Raw genomic sequence first — 18,330 nt, 5'->3', positions numbered from 1 at the left:
CCAACCCCAAAAGCTCCCTAACCTTTGTTACTTCTTGTTTGACCTCTTTGTGGATTTGTATTTTACTTTTCATTCACTTATCTCTTTCCCTTTTCTCTCCCTTTGCTATCTACATGTAAGTTCATAATTTTTATTATGGGTGAGGAAGCTTGTTTGTATTTGTCCAAAATGTTGCGATCTACTGAAAGGGGGCAGGGAGGGAAACTAAATTAGAGTGAGTCAGCATTCTTGGCTCCTTGGAAGCTGGAACCAGCTTCAAAGGGAGCCTCAACCTGGGGGCAGTTGCACAGATGAATCTCAAACCTTTTTACGTCCTTCTCTTTCTTTCCTCCTCCTCTCTCCTCATGTAGTCCGAACAGATTTGGCAATTTCAGTTGAGCACGTCTGTGCAGATTTTAAAAATCCATTACATAAGTTTGTTAGTTTAAGACTCTCTTCTTCGACATATGAGCCTAAAATGGCTTTGATTTAAAAATGGAACTTGGCAGGGAATTTGTTCATATGGTAAGATATGTTTTTTCTTAGTTTGGTTTCATTTATAATATGTTTTAATCATTTTTGGTGTTTTCAAAACAAATGGTGAAATATGGGGCTTTTTTCTATTTCTGGCTACCCTCCTCTGAAAGGCCTTACTTCTCTCTGTGTGTTTAATTTGGTGCTTGAAAAAGCCTTTTTAGACAGAGGCTGCAAAATGTAGACTTAGCATGCCTGTGAGGAGGGAAAATTCAGACATGGATCATACTGACCAGAACTGTGAATCTCACAGATCTTCTCTAATAGCAAGCAGAAGGGTCACTAAGTGGGTCTCAGAGTATGTACACATACAGACATATTTGTAAGAAAATAAGTGGAATACAAGGAAATCAAAGTAGGGAAACCAGGTGGGACAACACCGTTTCTACATTTATGATCAGTGCATCATGATTATCTGAGCAATTATAATTTTAAGGAATTTTTTTTTCACAGTCTGAGGTGCAGCAAAGCAGATTGCCACCATGCAAAATTCTTTCTTCTAGTTCCTAGAACAGGGGGGATTTGCATTTCCTGGATGGCCCAAATATCCTGGATTTTCTGTATTTTCTTACAGAAGTTTTTCTTTGTGATCTTCTTAGTACATACAGTAACCCATAGAAGAGACTTATGCCCTTTAAGCAAGGTGGTTCAGACCATGCATCCTGTTAAAATCTGCACAATAGAATTGGGTCCTAATTTTTCAAGTGATCTTGTCTTTGTGTGCACAGATCTCAACTTTACTAGGGTTGGGAAAGCAGGTTACAAGGTAAAGTTGTGTTCAGTCTTGGAACTTCAGCGCTAGTGGTTTTGAAAGAAATGCAAGGCTGACCACCTGGTCTGCCTGTTGCACCTAGCTATGTAGGAAACCCCAGCTTGTCTTTATGCCCAGACTGGCTGAAACAAAATACATGTTGCTTTTGCAAAGGACAGCAGCAGAGAACAGCATCATCAACCCAAAGAGCAGCCCCTTTCTTGAAAACAGACGGGCCCTAGGAAAAAAAAAATCTCCTCTACTCATCCTCTGTGGGAAACCCAGCTGCCATTGCTGACAATTTAGGATGAGAAAGAGGTAAACTCTGCATGACCAAAGCAAAGGGTGGGAGGATCCACTACAGAAAACTGTGGTAACGGGCAAAACTTTGCAACTACACTTCATCCTAGTTAAGACTGATGTATGAGGTAGAGGGAAGAATCTTCCAGGCTCGGAGAGATGGGCTTTAGAAGACCAGCCAGAAAAAAGCACACACAAAAATAAGAAAGCAGAAGGCGTGGGTGGTTATGGGGATTAGTACTGACATATGGAGCCTATCAGCTTGAAGTTACATGTTTAAATCTGACCTAGGTCAATCATGCCCCAAAGTCATTACTGTCGAGCAGCTGTTGGGTGGCCTCTGTGAAATGACTTAGGGGTTTGAGCCCAGTTTCTAGTGGCAGGTGTCCACATTACACAAACCCATCTGTATTAATTGCCTCCCTATATCTGGGAATCTCACCAGAAAGACTAAGTACTGAGGGTTCATCATAGAGACTGAGCTGTCCTGTTTTGTCTTGGGTGGCCCTTCAAGGAAGGGGTTGAAGAACTTTGGAAAAGTATCACAGGAGATTCCTTTCTCTGTTGTTTGAGTCAGACCACCAATTTTCAAACGCCCAGGACCTGCAGATTTCACTGGTGCTGCATTTACTCTTGAAGTCAGCAGAAAGTATTTCATAACTGGCTGCTTGCACGATGTTGAATATACATCATTTGGTTTCTACTTTCAGATCATAATAATATAAACAGGAAAACTACATTTTGAATTCATTAAGTTCTTCCTCCGCTGTTTATAAAAGATAAAAACTTCTCGCTCCTTTTTTTTTCCTAAGGATTGATTGGTGTCATGTACGTATTCGTTCACTTCTGTTTATGCAAGATAATAAGAGTATTAACATGGAGGTGGAATAATGGTGTTTATAGTTCCATCACCACTGTTTATATAAGATAAAAACAGTTTAAAAACCAAAAAAAGGAAAAGTAGTGAGAGAACATTTTCTGTTACATACATATATTTTTTTTTCCCACTTCTATTTCTAAAGAATTTAAAAGAAAAAAAAAAGTGCTGCAAGTTGAAGAGGAGTTGCTTCTGTTTATAATATTTCTGTGCTGTTTATCTAAGATAAATTAATTTAGAGTTGATGTAATGAGTAGCTTGGAAGAAGAGAATTGGGGTGAAAGAGGACCTGGTGGGGTTAAGTCTGATACACTTAGTACCTTGTAATCCTTTCCTTTATTAAGAAACATGAAGGATGCATACTGAGTCTCTCTGGTGGGAATATGATACCACCGGTGAGGCTGGGGACACACGGCGCTGTCACGGCAGCCTGTGCAGCGCTGCCAGAGGGCTCGGAGGCTTCCTCTGGCAGGAGAGCTCTCAGAACAGAAAGGACACTACAATAGCCTGAAAAGATCTCATGGACGTTAAACCCCTTGGTATCATTGTCCATGGACTTAGTCCAGTAATTGTGTGCCTGTATGACTCTGTTTTGTTCTGCAGCTTTGAAGTCTAATCCTAATTCCTTCAGGGAGAAAGGCTTGTAAAATGTCTGCATTTCAGAGAGACAGGGAAATTCTACCTTTGATGCAAGCCCTATTGTCAGTCCTGCTCAGTCCTTCTGAGTCACCCCTGCTCCTACCCTGTGCACGGGCATATTGACAGACGAGGGAAGCTGGCGCATGTGCCAAATATTTCCTTGGGATGAGACTGATGCTCTGGTTCACAGTGTCAACCAGAAAGGCCTCTTATACCTAATAAAAGAACAACTGTGTGGACATTAATGCATATACAGGCAAAAAGTCCAGGAGTATTCGCTTACTTTTCCAAATTAGTTTGCTCCAGATCCAGTCACACTCTTTGTGTGTTTGCTTTGGCCAAACATTCAAGTGGGCAGGCTTGAAAAATCAGGTTTTCCTACACTTTCAGGTAGGGAACTATTAGCAGCTCAGTTTCACCCTCTAAGTGGTAAGTGCTGTGAGAGATGGCTTTTTGCACATGCTTCTCACCCCCCTTGTGCAGGTAAAGGAATCAGCCCAGGAGTTGGCTTGACCTTCTCCAAGTGGTGATGCATTAGCTTAAAGAAAAATAGCGAGAGAAAATCTAACTGCATCCTTAACCAGGAAGCTATAGAGTATCAGTAAATCTAGACTTGCAACAAAAAAGCTTTTTGTCTTTTAAAAGGAGTCACCACCTTCTATAATTTCATAGTAGCATTTTTTTCCCTCTACTCCTGCTACTCCTGTGTGTACCTAACTTACAATGATGTCTTCATCTCTTCTTCCCAATTCTTACTTCAGCCCAATAAATGTCTTTACAAGGCAGACCATTTAAACACATGCATAAGTCCAATTCTGTTAAAAGGATTCTGAAGTAAAGGTTGAATTTTAATTATATCCCTGAATCCCATTTCATTCACACATTTGAATTTAAGCATAAGCTTGGGTACATGGTTTGAAGGTTTAACATTAATGCTGTCAGGATACAAAACAGTGCTGTACATCAGTTGTGTCATGTGGTCCATTGCACTGCTTGATGCCACCTATGCACCCCTGCTCCAAATGTCAAGTACTTGAAGCAGATTGGGTGTGCTTAGTGAGCAGCATTGCCCCAGGTAGATAAAAAATAGGTTTTATTGGAAAAAAATTGAAATCTACAGGTGTATCTTCCAAAGGCATATAGGGGTATGAACTTGCCAGGTAAATGAATCCTTGAAAATTTCTCTCTTCTTATTGCCAGCCCTTACTTCCCTTAGTGCTGACATAGATGCAAAGAGAAAGGATAGATCTGTCAGCAAGCTGAGAAGGAATTTAAAGGAACTCCAATCAGAAAGTTTTGTTTTTCAGATGAATATATATTGTCATGGGTACAAAATGACATTTCCTGAAGTGAAGGCCATTCTCATCCCTATCCAGAGCATTCCAACATACAGTAATGTGTGTCTTAATTATGGTGTTCCTGTGTCTAAAAGCGGCTCAGAAATTTCACTTTTCAGAGTTGTATAATCAAGTTGCTCCACCTTGCTTTTAGGCATGAATGGCAGTCAGTGCTCCAGGGAAGCCTGAAATTGAAAGAGCAGCAGGTGGGGAGCAGTGGGTCAGGATGGGTATGCATTTAGGAGAGCTGTGTGGGGAGTCCAGAAGTAGAATAGCGGGAAGTGCTGTAAATTGGATTGAACACGTTGCTAGTGGACAGGGTGAAAGATTATACAGCATTTGTCTGTGTGACCGTAATGAGCTTTTTTCCCATAAAAGATTTGGGGAGAAAGTACTGTGTATGAATAGGGTCCCTTAAAGAAGCACTTTTAAACGAGCTCATTTTCGATTCCAATCATGTATATGCCCCAGCAAGACTGTAGCCAGATGCTTGTAGATCTGAGGAAAACAGCCCAACCCTTTTCTTATCATCTACCAGAGATGACAGACTTTAAAAACTCAATGGCACTTTCGATAACTTCTAACAAGAACTGGGACTTGCCTGGCTCCATTTGTCTGGTCAAGGCTCTATTTCTGCAATTTATCCCATGGAGATTTTCAGCAGAACCTTACAGTTAGTGTCTAAATTAATGATATTCCTTCCTTTTTGCCATGACAAAAACCACTCTGCACTATATACATTATGCTAAAGTTTTTGTCATGGACACAATCTGTAAAAGCTTTTTCAGCTTCATCATTTTGACAAGCTGATTCCATTAAGCCCTTCCCAGTGATCACGTTTGTGTGGTGCACATGGGAGAGATTGCTTGCTCACATGGTTTTCCCTTCTTTGAAGCTAGGAAACAGTGATCATCTCTCAGGTTACATATAATGTCCTTTTCCTGTCCCCAGGAAAACATATTTTGAGGGAACACAGTGTAGCTCTCTTAGTAAATGAATCTGCTCTGTGGTGTAGTCCTTGACTTTTCTTTAGGGCTCTTTTAGGACAGAGACATTGTCTTAGCTCTTTAAGTGTGTAGGTTGGTCTGTTGATAGGTTTGCACTAAAAAGCTCTGAACACGAGACATTTCTCAGTATTTTTTGCCATTCTACTTGCACTGAAATGGAAATAGTTGAGTGCTTTGAATAACAAAACTCTCTAGTTTTTCTCAAATACATGGTTTACTCAGAATCCTCCAGCGAAGGTCACCACAGTCTGGTGATACCTCTGCTGGATACCTTGCACTACTGGAGGTTTTAAAGGAGTCTGGAGAAACACAGGTAGTTCTGATCCTGCCATAATGGCAAGTTCTAGATGCTGGTGATCAAAACTGGAGCTGATAAATGATAGAGCTGAAAATGAAAGAAAAGGATGCTTTATTTTAAAATGCATTCTCTCACAGCTTACTTTCTAAGTGGGTTATTTTAATATCAGTTTTTGGCAATAAGGAAACTTAACATTTTGTGGCTAAAGCAGATAGGAGACTAGAGGGGAATAATATCCCACAAAACCTGTGTTTGTCTTCAAGGAATGTTTTTTTATCTACCTTGGATAAAAATGAACATGGTCTAGAGCTACTTCTTTATTTCACACTCAGTAAAGCCAGTAGGATGTTTTATGCCAGCCTCAGTGATGGGCACAACCACCAGACTTTCTGGGATAATTGTCAGTGCAGAATAGCATTGCCTACAGCCTGCTTTAGCATAAACCCAAAATCTATCTCAGTAAGTTTCCAAGGGCATTGAAGCTTCTTAAATGCATTAATTCATAATTTTAAGTGCTGTTTGTTTGTTTCTTCTTTTGTTTGTTTGTTTGTTTGTTTTCCAACTGCTAATAATTTCACCTTCCTACCTTGTCTGGTGCATTTCCACAGATACTCATATTTCTCAGGCTGACAGATTTCTGATCCCCCAGACTGAATAGCTGTGTATCTCAGCTTCCCATCTTACATGAACTTTATCTCCCTCATTTAAAATAGCAAAAGCACTGTCTACATGAACAGACCATTATCCTGGTTAGGTTGTTAAAGTTACTGTAATGCTGACTTTATTTTCTTGTAACAGTTCTGAACAAAATGTTTCCTTTGAAAGGTCTCAGACCTCTATCCTCCCAACTCCTAATCACAGTAATATCCAACCTCAAGGAGTCATTAGTGAAGACTCAAACAATATCCTGTAACAAGTCAGCTACGAAGAAATTGGCATCGTTTATCTCTCTGATTCATGTTCATATGAAAATAATGGGTTGCAAAACAAAGGTAGCATTGCTCTCATGCTCTACAGTGTCCATTGGATCCCAGACTTTCCTCCCCCACCGACACATCTCCCAAACTAACTCTGAGTACAACTCTGCAGTCACTTATGAGACAGGGTCCATCTATAGAAGTGACATGTTCTTAAACTGCAAAGCCATTTCATTGTGCTCCTTCTCAAACTGGCTCACCTATAAACCTCTGTGTGGTCATGGTAAGCTGTTGCATTTTTGGATAACTGGGAAAATGGTATAATGATTCTATTTAAATACAACTCTCAAAGAGGGCTTTACTTTCTGGACCAAATGGATGCAGTGAACTGTGTAAACTGAGTGTAGATGAGTTCTTGGAGTTGTTTGGTTTTGGTTTCATCCTTGTGAAATGGACACTTAGCTTTGCAGAAAAGCTGATAAGTAGTGCAAACTATGTCTCACCCCTAAGAGACTTGGTAAAATCTTGGTGTCTGCTGTTTGATTTGGGCTTCAGCAATCAAAGGGATTTTCTTCACAGAAAGGAGCATGCATGTGGATTTTCAGGTTTCTGTGAGGATTTTTCTTCTCATTTGATGTGGTGCGGGTTCTAAACTGGGCACCAAAAGATGTGAGTTCATTTCATACTTCTGCCTTAGTATCGATCAGCTTCAAGATCAGTTTAGCTTTTCTTCTTCCCTTTTTTCATTCCATAAATTGGAATAAGGAGAATTACCCCCATAAAGCAAAAGGTGATGTTCAGCTCGTAGGGAGGATTTTTAGGTTTTTTTACAAATAAAGCTCCTGAAATTATCTATATTGAACTCCACAACTTTAGGTCACATTGGTTGCTCTCTGGATGAGCTGTATATATATGGATAAACTGTGCTGTGTTAGGGAAAACTAGGAAGCTTGGAAAATCTGAGAAAAAATTCAGTCTTTCATGAAACATATCCCACAATTCGTTATAAATATTGTTTCTATTTGTTGACTGGGTCAGCAAAGGAAATTACCAGGCTGAGATAGCCCAAGATGTTCAGGAGAGGAAGTTCAGGAATGGAAAAAGAGTGTCACTCCTAAGCTAATTCCTACTAGAGAAGGTGCTAGGTACTTGCAGTGTGGTTTCTTTTATATTACGTCTGACTTTTCCCTTCAATTATATCTTGCAATAATTTGATTAAATCGACAGCCCTGTCTCGTCATCTATCTATATTATCAAATGAATACTCCCGTTAAGATAGAAGAATTGGTGAAAAATTCCATCTAAGCTTCTCTGCTGTTGCACTACTTAAACTCCCTGCAGCATCACCTTGGTGGTGAGGGTCAGGGAGGGAGGCAAATCAAGGTTAAACTGATATAACTGGGATTCAGGAGGGGAGGTGGTTTGAATATATTGGCAGTAAAACTTAGAATTAGGAACTGGTTCCTATAAAACAACATCATGTTTGATGATAAGAGGGATCAGATTCTGTGGTAAGAGACTGCATTCTTGACACTTCAGCCACTCATCCCCATATAAAACAGCAATGAAAAGTTTGGTTGCTCTGAAACTCAGTTTTCAGGGCATGCATCACAGAAGTAAGTGCATGCTACAGAATACACTCTTCTCATACCAAATATGAAATGGGGAGTATTTTTCCCAGAAGCCATTTTAGTAGAGCTTTATAAGGGAGTTTTGATTTATTTTAACAGGTATAAAGTGAGAAGAAACAGGTGAAAGATAAATTCCAAAGTATCGATAATGGCCTTGTAGGAGAAAACAGTTGGTTCTCCTGGAAAACTCAGAAGAAACACATACTTAACCTGTCTTTGTAGATGCTGAGGGCTTAACACTGCTCACAGAGGTACAGCTGCATGACCCTGGTGACTTCAGTGTGTCTGCAGGTGTTTAAAGGCAAGTGAAATCTTTCTGTAATGCTTTTAGTCTTGTTCCAAGTGTTGTGTACTCTCCCAAGAACACAGGTCATGTTCTAAGCACTAAAAATTTTTAAACATTGAGTACAAGTCACATGCTCTCTTATCTTTCAAGGATTTGCTGCTCTTGTCTATGGTTAGATATTCCATATATCTTGTCAGGTTAAGATATTGCTATAGGTCTTCATAGAGTCAGGTTGGGATTTCTTTAGGGATAGGCAGTCAAGAAAACATCCTGAGAATTTCTTTAAATTATCATGGCAATGGATCTGACCTGCTCACACTTTTCCACAGTGATATTGCTGCCACTTTGCTTCTGGTTTAACAAACACCCTCACAGTCAAGTCCTAAACCATGCAGCTCTCAGCAAAGAGAGCAAGCCGGATTTTTGAAGTCCAATGTAACTCCAGCCTAGGGCTTGCCAGAACTCTGCTGATACCCTTTGTGGCCCACCAGCCATGGGTGATGCAGAGCCCCAAATCCCTGCAGAGCCCTCCAGTCAGGCTTTGCAGCGTTCCCAATCCAACTTAGCACTCCAGCCCAGCCTGTTCTCCAGATTCTGCAGTACTCACACACTCAGCCAGTGCCCTTTAGTTCTGCTCTGCAGTGCCATCAGGGGAAAATTATATATCAGAGTACTTATGTCCCAAATTGAATGTTAGTCAGATGTTAAAATGAAAGAAATATTATGGAGAGTCAGCACGTCTCACTGTGGAAATAAATTACATACAGTGGAGTGTCATGCCTCTTGGGACCACATATGATCCAAAGACACCATTTAGACTAGTGATCACAACACCACTGGATTTATCAATTCATGATAAAGGAACATTAATATCCAGAAAGCAAATAATAATTAGCAGTAGAAAGCTCCCAACCAGTAACTTAAACTCATTTTTCAGGGTCACTTCCTCACATTAGTAGCCTATTTGTATGTATCACTAGATTTTATAGCAATTATCTCCTTATTAATAGCAACTTCACTAATTGCTATTATTAATAAAGATGCATTTAGTTCCTAGAACCTTGCTTTCTCAGTTTAACATTTTGGTTACTCAAGTGTCATATGTCTAAATAATTTAGTATTATTTGATTGTATTTTCTCATACTGTGCAGTCCAGTTTTGGAACTGCAGAATTCAGGACAGGTACTTGAGAGGGTGTAGGGAACAGGGACCATGCGCTAGGACTGCAAACCTCCAAGCAGGGAAGCAAAGATGCTTCATTGCTTATCCACCTTGCAGTAAGGAGAGCATGAATTGATGTGGCTGTGGTGTAACACAACAGATCCAACTTGTGAGCTGCCACTTCAACCACACTCCATCAGAATAGAAAATTCACCTACAGCTGTGATCGGAGCCAAGATATAATTTTGAAGGTCTGATCCTGAAAGGCAGACAGAACTTTTAGGTTTGTATCCTTGTATAGTTTGGTAGATTTTTCTATTTTCTTGTGTTTAGGGTTTCAAAGCTGAATTCTAAGTGCCAAGAGAAACCAACACAAACTATTTTATAAAATGAAAATGCCCAAATTGCTTCTGGACCACAAAGAGAACTCATCTGGTCAACAGCAGACTTATGACTTATCTTTTCTCTCTTTTGCAAGAGTGAACAGGGAGCTGGCTGTATGCTGGGTGGGAACAACCCAGTCTCAATGCAACCATTATTTTTCCAGTGCCGTCTTTGCTCCTTCATGGTCTCTTGATGGGAGCACACACGGGCACACGGTGATGGAGAAGGGGCTCAGGAGCCTGGGAAGGATTACAGACAGGAGCAGGCAGCAGCTGCCACCAGAGCTGTGAAGCTGGCTGACAGCACAGCCCCCTCAGGCAGTCAGAAAGGGGCACTGGGAGTGATGTTGGCAGTGGCCATCCCTTCCCAGGTATTCTGTTCCCAGAATTAGTCCCCAGCAGTGCCCTCCTTGTCCAGGGTGGTGGTGGGCAGCAGGAGCAGGGCATGCTGTGGCTCTGGGAGGTGGTGCGGGGCAGCCTCCTCCTGCCAGCCCTGGCCAAGCACCTGCCAACAAAATGCCCTGGTTTCACTCATTGCAACACATCCCTCAAAGAGGTAGTCAGTCCTTAGAGTTACAGAAAGATAAAAGAAGTACTATTCCAGGCCATCTTTTAAGTCAAGATGCATGCTCAAAATGCTACATTTACATTATAAAACAAGAATATATTTAACCTTCCTTCTTCCTCACCTTTTTGCTGGCTTTGCCCTCACCCTGAGCCCCTTAAAGCAACTGCTGCTGAAGCTGTAATGTGCTGTTGCTTCCAGAGAACTCTCCTGCTCTTCTTTTAAAGATGTTTTCCTCTGAGGTGCTTTGTATAGAGGGTTTTCTTGACTGAAGTTCTTCTTAGGGAGCAAGAGACCTCCAATGGATGTTAATTAGAGTTCAGTTTGCAGATGCAAGAGATTACTGTTCTTATTTCATCTGTCTCATTGTTTTCACTGAGAACAGCTGTTAGGACTTATTTTGGGCTGAGTTACCTGTGGAATGAGTCAGCTTGATGTCTTTTGTAATTAGCTTACATATACATGAAAGTCCAAATTTGGGTTGGATTAATTTCTTTTGTCTTATCAAAACATATTATCCAGCCTTCCTGGCAGGCAGAGTGTGCTGAAAAATCTATTCTATAAAGATTTTTCGTTTGTGTTATCTAGTTGTGCGTCTGTGGAGTTTTCTGGTTTATAAAAGCATTTTTGTGTGTGTGCATTTGTAATGCTCATTTGAAGTCTGTTTTTCCAAGTACATATTGGTAATGTGAAAAAGACAAGGCTAAAATTATAGGCATTCTTAATTATAAAGGAAAATTTTAAAGTCTCCTTTTACTACCCTTAACAGCCCAAATTTAACAATTATTTAAAATACACTACTGACATTAAATACACTAGTGAAAGAAAATGTAAGCTTGAGCTGTGTCATAGTTGCTTTACAACATTCTGTCTTCAAATTTGGGAGAGGAAACAGGAGAAGAAACCTTTTCTATTATCTTTGGTGGACTATAGCTTCTAACAAACTATGTCTTTGGAAAATGAGTGATGGAAATATGAATAAATTTTGATTCAAAATTGTTGTCAAGTCATCACTGCATTCTTCACAGAACCACAGTTTGGCTGTTTATTTAATTTAAAAAAGCATATGCAGCGGTAGTTGAGTAGATTTTTTTTTTTCAAATTCTTTCATGATGCGTAACAAAAATACATGTGTGTGTGGCAATGCATACAGACATGTTCATTCTAATGTGTATAGAAAAACTTCTTGTCCTTTCCTAAAGATCATTTTATTTTGATTCTCCAGTATTGCAGACTAAGGGTTTATACATGGCCATGTAACTGGCTCTCAAGCTGTGTTTGCAGCATCCTCTCCCATATGAGCTTTCTGCTTCCCTGCAATAAGCTGTCAGATGTAAAACCATCTCCTCAGTTCAAACCTTTCCAAGCACTAGCTCCACTGAGTGATGTTCATTTCTTGTCTTCTTAAACAGCGTGGCCAGCCCTTCCCCTCAGCAGTGTGTGAATGAAGGAGTGCGTGAGGACAAGGGCTGGACTGTGGAGCTTCCTCTTTTGGTGGGCACGCAGAGATGAAGATGCCGAGCAACAAAGGAATGTGCCCTGTTAGCCCTCTGCAAAGACTTGCTGGATTTCAAAAGGAGCAGGATGGGGCCCGTGCATGGGTCAGGTCCGGCTGAACTGCTTTTTCTCAGTGTGCCTTTTGGACCACATCTGTGCTGTGACACACTGCTAGTGTCACTGTCAGTCCCCAGGCAGACACCAATGTGCAGTGAAGCCTGTTAATACAGGTCACTGAAATTCCAGATATTTTAACTGCTACAGAAGGTGGTCACTTCAAGTAGCATGAGCGCAGGGAGAAAAAAACAAGGGGGAACTTGAAGGTCATTTTCCTCTCTACGGTGCCGCATTGCTTCTCCTGATGTGGCCCCTTACCTGGCGTGTGACATTTGTGGCTAAGGTGTTGTCATATTTCTGGTATGCTAACATAACATTTGACTGCCTTCCTCTGCATTCTTGTAATTAACTCCTAATATTAAAGCAGTTTCCATCTCTGGATTCCTCAGCAAGCTGATTGAAAGGCGATTTAATTGCACAGCATTGCCAAGAAACATGTTAGGTGATTGCTGGCTGTAGTAACAAGTAATGTGAAGGTAATAGAAGGTATCACAGCCACTAAGATTTTGCTGGCCATTAGCAGAGGTGACTTCAAAAAGCAGATGATAATTAGTATAGATTTCACTGAGCCAAGTTTCCATCTGTTGCTAGTCCCTGGATTTTGAGCTGCTCTCCTATTAAATATTTGCATGTGTGTTCCTGGATTCTCGATGGAAAGGACACTTAGGGGGAAAGGGTATAAATCAACAAATAACTGTGTAACCTGCAGAAATATAAATCTATGTAGATTAATCCATGGTTCCTAAATTGCGTACTAGATTGTAATTCAATCAAAGGGTAGGGGTCGTGTGACGTTTATGAACATTTATGGATGGTATAAGCTCTCAGATTAAATGTCAAACCTGGTATTCAGTTTAGAATCATGTATTATTGTTATTCATTAATATATAAAAACAACAATTATATCCACTAAAATCCTCAATTTAATTTTGCAGTAATCTGTCTCTGCTGTGTCAGAGATGCAGTGCAGTCTCTTTGCCCCCTCAGATAATTTAAAGGGCTCCACTGAATTTCAGCCCAGTCTGCTCATTCCTCCCAGAATGGCAGTGGCTCCCTTTGAACTGAGGAATTCTCTAGTAAATTATTTTCTTTATCTTCCACTGGGATTAAATTTTAGTTTTCATACTGAGCAGGTGTAGTGCACCCAGAAGGGGAGGAGAGGCAAAACTCTGGATCTTAGATCCAGTTTACTGAGTATATTACACATGATAAAGCTGTACCCCTCACTGGCTCTGTATCAGTAAAGGGTGAAAATGTTTTGAGGCTAAACAGTCATTTTAGGATTATCTAAATTTGTTGTCAGTTCTTCAAGCCTACTTCTTCCCAGTCTGGGGCTAAAGGACTAGCATTGCTCACCTTGGTGTGCTGCATTGCATCAGAGAGATCCTAAATCACTTTGCAAAAATGGAGCAGAATCGCTGTCCCAATTTACTGCTAAGAAGGCACTTGAAGCAGGTTAACTCAAGCCACTTAATGAATAAAGTGTAAGAAGCAACTGAATGCCAATTGCAGAAATTACTTTGGCACCTAAGATGTTAGTGTTGTTGACAGGAAGCAATGCTTAAGCTAACAAAGGTAATATATTTCATCTCAGTTTACAGCCAAAATTTTGCTGACTTTCAGTGGACTTCAACATGAATGCCTCAGTCACTTTTTAAAATTGTAGTTAGCATCATAAATCTATTATCTGCTTATATAATGTAACTCATGCCTCTGGTTTTCACCATCTTAACTTCCCATAAATAGAAATTCTTCCGTGTTTAGGAACGTTGTTCTCATTAAGCATGGGGGTACTAGATTCCTAAATAGCCGTAACATGTAGACCTTGCTTGTCTCTTAGTCTTTGTGATTTAATGGAATTTATTTATATAGCAAAGAAAGAGAAAAGGAGAAAAATCTGACCACAGTGAAGCAAGGAGAGGTTTAAGATTAGCCCTTGGCTGTTCTGTTCAATGGCCAAAACATCTTCCAAGTAATAATGATTAATTAACACTAGGAATTCAATATAAAAAAAAAAGTTCAGTGGATTCCATTTGTTCCTTCCACCAAACAGGGCCATAGTGGGTTGAAAGCAAGAGACATAAATAGAGACAGGTAACTATTCTGTTTATAACATAGAGATGTGGGGGGAAATGGTCTGCTTTCTTCAACTTCATTTTCTTATGTTGTTATATAATATATGTCTTGAAGAAATCTACTGTGTTAATCTAATGTAATTAGGTTAAATGTCTCTAGTGACCAACAGTGCCATATGATAAGAATTTTCACCCCAGCATTTTAATGGTTCAGGTTCTGCTCATGGTTTCAATTAAGTCAGCATAATTGCACAAGGCAGTGAGAACAGGATTTGGCCCATTTCTCTCCCACATACATGTTCTGCAGTTATCTAACCTGGAATGAATCATAGACACATCTTGTTTTTCCAGTATTTTACAGGGAAAGTTTTGGTTTCATATATTTTCTTTTGAACAAAACTGATAATCAAGTGTCCAGACCAGTTGCAATAATTTTTAAAAGTACAGTGTTTCAGTTCTGGTGATTTTGCCGGATTCTAATGTGCAGCTTCTAGTATTATGCCTGTCTATAATTACCCTACAGTTTTAATTAGGCAGGACAATCTTGTTCATTCCTTTGAGCAAATTTTTTGGTAATGTTTGTGTAAGTCATTACTCAGCACCTCCATAATCTCAGGCCATAATTTGTAGAATTCTTTGGCATCCATGTTGTCAAAATTGCATGATGCTTTCCCTTAAGAGACCTTGTTTTATGTTGCTTATAACAGAGCCAAACTCTAACCTCAGCCTAAAATTTTCCATTCTGGTTTGGTTTTTTTCTCCATGTTGGATGCCTCCCACTTTTTTTTCCTTTTTTTTTCAACTCTGGGACTCTAAGGCACATTCTTTGGCTCAGGCCTCTTGTCTCAGGTTCTTCCCTAGTTTGTGACTCACTGTCCTATCTGCCCAAAACTCTGAAAGAAATACTACCCAACTACCAGCCTCTAACAGTACTTCACTATCATCTACTACAGATGAGTCCATGGACTTCCATGGTTAAGTCTTCAGGAGAAATGCAAGAGGGAAACAAGGGATATGTGCTTAGGAAAGGAAATTTTTCTCCACCAGGAGAATTTCCCTGTTACAGTTCATTAGAATAATGGATTCTTGGAAGCAAGATAGTGACCTTCTCTTCACCAGCTTGATCTTGCCCTTCCTTTCATTTTATGTCATTTCAGCTTTTCAGTCTGTGCAGAATCCATCCTGTCTTCTGTCTCATGCAAATCTTCCTTACATGTGGGAGCAGTGTGCTCCTTTACAGAGAAATTTGCTGTTAAAAGAGCCTCTCTGGGTGGCCTGTCCAAAAGATGCTATAGGCATCTTGTTTCCTGCCCTGCAGTTTTTAGGATTGTCTCTGCTCTTTGCTGTATTTTCTCCACCTCCCTTGCAAACCAAGCGCTGGATTTGTACACATGCTTTCTTTCCCACCCTCCTCTACCAGGACCGTAATTCCCACAAATAGTAGCTACAACTCTGAAAAGATTTTCTGCCTGCCTTCCCTCTCTCTCTCTCCTGTGACAGCTCCTCTCTTTCCCTTCACTCTCTTAATTCAGGTTTATATCTCTCTGAGTTTTTTTAATTCCTCTGAGGAATGACAGAGCTAATCTCCCCCTGTAACTAGACAGGAAGCAGAAGTTGAGGGCCATGTCTTAAGTACTAGAGTACACCACATGGATCCCATGGTCATTTTCCACTGTGCTCCTGGTCCCCTGATAACAGTCTTCTGGAGAGCACTGTCTGGCCTGACTACCCACATTTTTTTCAGCTTGGCAAAGGGAAGGGGAGACAGGACTGATTTGTAGCTTTGAGCATTTGGGGAGCATCTGCCTTTGTTTTCTGTGTCCAACAGGAGTGTGTCTTCTTGTTACAATTCAGAGCATCAGGCTTTGATTAATTTTGTTTATTGCTTCATCCCAGGTTATTATGTTTTGGAAATAAATATGGAAATAAATATGTTGGCAGTAAAGCTTAGATACTCCATAGTAGACCTGTAGTCTACCAGAAGTTTGCAAACCTTTAGCCATTCCACTTTCATGCACTCATTTTTTTCTTAGGGGTCTCAGGGTAACAAATCAATCAAGTCCAAGATACTGTGTTGACAGAAGGAACTAAGACAACACAATTTTTCTGTGCAGCTATCAGCTGTAATGTAAGCATTCTCAGCCCTAATAATAAGTCTAACCCCTCTTCTGTGGAGGTCAGGATCAAGAAGGCGAGTTCTGTTTCAGAGTCCTGTATCATCTGGCATGACTGCTAAGAAGGATGCCTTTCAAATCTGGCAGTGTTTTTGTGATAAGAGCATTTGTCCATAGGAGCCACAAGCCTATTTCACGGAGACTGTTGAACAGCCACCAGAGGATATTTAGTCTCTGCTGTCCTGGAATTATCCCAGGACTGAAAAGCTCCTCAGCCATTACCAGTTTTCTCAGTTACATGGTTCTGGGGTCAGGTAGTTTCAAAACTTCCAAGATCTATGTTTGTGAATTTAAAACTCTTTTTTTCCTCTCCTGTGGGAATTGCCACCATCTGTAAATCTCCTTGATCCCTCTTTTCTATTGTTACATTGGTATCATTTCGCGTGTTTATAACAATTTGATTTCCTTTTTTCTTTCTCTCTTCTCAGATCACTCACAATCAGTTTGTGGCCTTTCTCTTGAGGAACCTTTCCTTGTCTCTTGTGTAAGTATTTATAACATTTTATACTTTTCATTGATATAAGTTGTGCCTTTTCTTCAAGTTCCATCAAAGTCACCCCAGGGCTTCTGTTGCTTCCCATAGTCACAGGACTCAATACTGAATTTTTATTTCAATGCAGTCCAAGATTTTAATGCAGTGTCACCTTATGGGACTCAGATTTTAGTTCAGTGACATTGTGTGATTGATTTATCTGGAATTTATATGTGCATTTCTGGATGACAGTATGGAAGATTGCTGTTTGTGTGTGGGGATATACATGTTCTGATGGACATTGTGCTGTTGTGTTCTAGTTCAGAATGAAATATAAAGTATTCCATGCTGTGCAAGTGCAAAACAAGTACAGAAAACAGTCAACTAGCATTGCAACCTATCCATGCTGAAGTTTGACCCTGTGGTGAGGGACCCTTCCTTATCCAGTCCTGGCTGCTCTCTGAGCTGCTCTTCTTATCTGAGCAGATTAAATGTGCTGTATTCTTATTGACATCCAGCAGTATCAGGATTAAAGATCTGTCAGCGATTTCTTGGGAAGGTGTTATGCAGGGTTCTTTACTCACCTAGTCACATTCACTTGAGTTTGGCTGCTGCTCTGTAGGTTGGTGATTTGCTGACCTTTTTAACTGAAGAAAATACTATGTTTATCCAGATAATTGTGTTTTCAAGACCCAGAACAGGAAGAATTAATTTTTTCAGGATTTGAGTTTTGTTTTTTTCCTTTTTGGGGGAAATAAGGGATAGAGCCTTTGGGAGTGTTTGTTTGTTATCATTTGAGTTTTAATTTTGTCAGGTTCTGACACACGATGGTTTTGCGCATTTGGAACAAAAACTCACATTTTTCTGGGATTCCTTCATACATATTGGCAGTGAAATCTAGTGCTTTTGAAACAATGACTCTTCTTGTTGAAATATAAGGGGAAATATAGCACTACCACTTCATAATATTTACTATAGTTAAGTAAAGACAGACCAAGGTTTTCCAAATGTTCACCAGCATTTTAAGCCACTGTTTTGGGATGTCCAAGCTGCTGAAGCTATGTAGTGAATGCCAAAAATAATAAGGGCTTTTAAATTTAGGTTTAGAACTCCACGTCCAAATATACCTGGACTTTGTGTTACTTCAGATCTCTACTTTGCAATTTAAATTCATGTCTCCTACCTGTTCAGAGAGAAAAGTAGATGACTTTTAAAATGGTGCCTGGAATTAAAAAAAAAAACAACAGCACAGTAAGAGAAATGGCTCTTTCATATTTTGGGGGGGGGGGCATTAACCTGCAAATCTGTAAATTTATGGTCAAATTGTGTT

At 40.0% G+C, this 18,330-nt stretch overlaps 1 protein-coding gene across 2 annotated transcripts in view; it reads left to right on the top strand.

Moving 5' to 3' along the window:
- Positions 1-18,330, top strand: part of ZBTB20 (zinc finger and BTB domain containing 20) — a 473,031-nt gene that overhangs the window by 340,175 nt on the left and 114,526 nt on the right. For both annotated transcript variants that reach the window (XM_059466192.1, XM_059466193.1), the window contains one exon: positions 16,957-17,012. The gene's annotated coding sequence lies outside the window, so the exon portion shown is untranslated. The remainder of the gene's footprint in view (positions 1-16,956; positions 17,013-18,330) is intronic.

This window comes from Ammospiza nelsoni, chromosome 2 (genome assembly GCF_027579445.1).
Source record: "Ammospiza nelsoni isolate bAmmNel1 chromosome 2, bAmmNel1.pri, whole genome shotgun sequence".
Lineage (NCBI taxonomy): Eukaryota > Metazoa > Chordata > Aves > Passeriformes > Passerellidae > Ammospiza > Ammospiza nelsoni.
Note: the sequence above shows the minus strand (reverse complement) of the source record. Positions and strands in the feature narration are given on the sequence as shown.